The sequence below is a fragment of the Schistocerca serialis genome, unplaced genomic scaffold, assembly GCF_023864345.2.
Source record: "Schistocerca serialis cubense isolate TAMUIC-IGC-003099 unplaced genomic scaffold, iqSchSeri2.2 HiC_scaffold_134, whole genome shotgun sequence".
Taxonomy (NCBI): Eukaryota; Metazoa; Arthropoda; class Insecta; order Orthoptera; family Acrididae; genus Schistocerca; species Schistocerca serialis.
The window spans coordinates 152,501-155,000 of record NW_026047558.1 but is presented as its reverse complement, the minus strand read 5'-3'; the positions used below and the strand labels follow the sequence as shown (position 1 = coordinate 155,000).

The window sequence follows — 2,500 nt, the reverse complement described above, 5'->3', positions numbered from 1 at the left end:
CGGCAAATTGGATCCGTAACTTCGGGATAAGGATTGGCTCTGAGGATCGGGGCGTGTCGGGCTTGGTCGGGAAGTGGGTCAGCGCTAACGTGCCGGGCCTGGGCGAGGTGAGTGCCGTAGGGGTGCCGGTAAGTGCGGGCGTTTAGCGCGGGCGTGGTCTGCTCTCGCCGTTGGTCGGCCTCGTGCTGGCCGGCGGTGCAGGATGCGCGCGCCTGCGCGGCGTTCGCGCCCCGGTGCTTCAACCTGCGTGCAGGATCCGAGCTCGGTCCCGTGCCTTGGCCTCCCACGGATCTTCCTTGCTGCGAGGCCGCGTCCGCCTTAGCGTGCTCCTCCGGGGGCGCGCGGGTGCGCGGATTCTCTTCGGCCGCCATTCAACGATCAACTCAGAACTGGCACGGACTGGGGGAATCCGACTGTCTAATTAAAACAAAGCATTGCGATGGCCCTAGCGGGTGTTGACGCAATGTGATTTCTGCCCAGTGCTCTGAATGTCAACGTGAAGAAATTCAAGCAAGCGCGGGTAAACGGCGGGAGTAACTATGACTCCATCCCTGGTCTGCTGGACTTCTGGGCGGACCTCTTCACAAAGAAGCCCGTCTCCACCGCGGGCTTCATTCGTGACCGCCTCCTCCCGCACTCGGAGCCTGTCGCTCTTGAGTGCCTATGGGGGCCGGTCACACATGAGGAGGTCGCCGCCGCGTTGCCGCCCAGGGGATCAGCGGCCGGGCCGGACGGCCTTACCCCAGCGGAGTTGCGGCGCCTGCCGCACGAAGTCCTGGTGAAAGTGATGAATCTCTTCCTTCTGGCCCGCGCCCTCCCGGAACGCCTGCTTCGCGCGCGGACGTCCCTTCTCCCGAAAACGGCTGCACCAACATCCCCCGCTGACTTTCGCCCCATTACGGTCTGCTCGGTGTTGGCGCGGACCTTTCACAAGGTTCTCGCGTCACGCCTGATGCGCGCTTGTGCTGTGGACGAACGTCAGCGGGCATTCATCCCTCGGGATGGGATGTTGGAAAATACTTTCATCTTGGACACTGCTCTCACCGACGCAGTTCGCTCCTGCTGCTCTGTCTTTGTGGCATCGATCGACGTTTCGAAGGCATTCGATTCGGTGGATCATGCTGCCCTTCGCCCTGTGCTGAAGGCGCATGGCCTACCGGATTGCTTTGTCGAGTACGTCGAGCGGTGCTACGAGGGCAGCACGACAGTGATAGCGGACGGCGCCGGCGTGGGCGTGTCTGTGCAGCCAGCACGGGGCGTTCGCCAGGGCGATCCCCTCTCCCCCCTCCTGTTCAACTTTGCGGTGGACTACGTTTTAGGCCAACTGCCCTCCCACATCGGAGCTCGGATCCTCGGTCGCAGAGTCAACGCTGCGGCCTTTGCAGATGACGTCTTGCTGTTTGCAGCGACCCCGAGGGGCTTGCAGTCCCTCATCGACGCAGCTACCGCAGCCCTCGCCCACCTGGGGCTGCAGATCAACGCCCGGAAGTGTTTCACCCTCGCCTTAGTCGCGTCAGGGCGCGAGAAGAAGGTGAAGGTGGACAGCAATGTCACCTTCACAGCAGGCAATACCACCATGCCTGCCCTGCGTGTGGGTGAAACCTTCCGGTACCTGGGGCTGCAATTTTCCACGGCGGGTCGCTGCGTCTTCAATCCACGTCGCCACCTTGTGGAGCAGCTTGACGTCATCTCCCGAGCTCCGCTGAAGCCGCAACAGCGCCTCCACGCTCTCACCAACGTACTTCTCCCTGGCCTGTACCACGGGCTGGCCCTCAGCCGCACCCGGGTGGGTGCATTGAAGTCGGCCGACGTCACCATCCGGGCCGCCGTCAGGAGATGGTTCCGCCTTCCGGCGGACACCCCCCTGGGATACTTCCACGCTCCTGTTGCCCAGGGGGGCCTCGGCATTCCATCTTGCCGATGGATGGGTCCGACCCTCCGTCGGTCCCGTCTCCTGGCGCTGAAGAAGATAGGGCCAGCCTGCGACGGTGCAGGCATGGATGAGGTGCAGCGTGAGATCGAGGTGCTGGAGCGCCACCTAATGTGGGAGGGCCACCTCCTCAAATCGTCAACGCAGGTTGGGGAAATGTGGGCGGCGCGCCTACACATCGCCATTGACGGTGCGGCGCTGTCATCTTCTGCCGCCGTCAGTGGCCAACATCAGTGGGTCGCCGACACCAGTCGCCTGCTATCTGGGCGTGAATACATCGACGCCCTCCGCGCCCGCATCAACGCCTTCCCTACGAAGGCACGGCGCAGTCGCGGGCGGGAGGCGGACACCAGATGCCGCGCGGGATGCCAGGCCGTGGAGACCGCCAACCACGTACTTCAGGCTTGCTTTCGGACGCACGGGTCCCGGGTCAAGCGCCATGACGCTGTAGTGCGTTATGTCGCCCGTGGACTCGCGCAGAGGGGCTTCAATGTCTCTGTGGAGCCCCACCTCCGAACATCTGAGGGCATCCGCAAGCCTGACGTGGTGGCGGTCAAAGACGGCATCGCC

General features: G+C 63.7%; 1 pseudogene; it reads left to right on the top strand.

Moving 5' to 3' along the window:
* Positions 1 to 2,500, top strand: part of LOC126439742 (large subunit ribosomal RNA) — a 6,776-nt pseudogene that overhangs the window by 2,331 nt on the left and 1,945 nt on the right.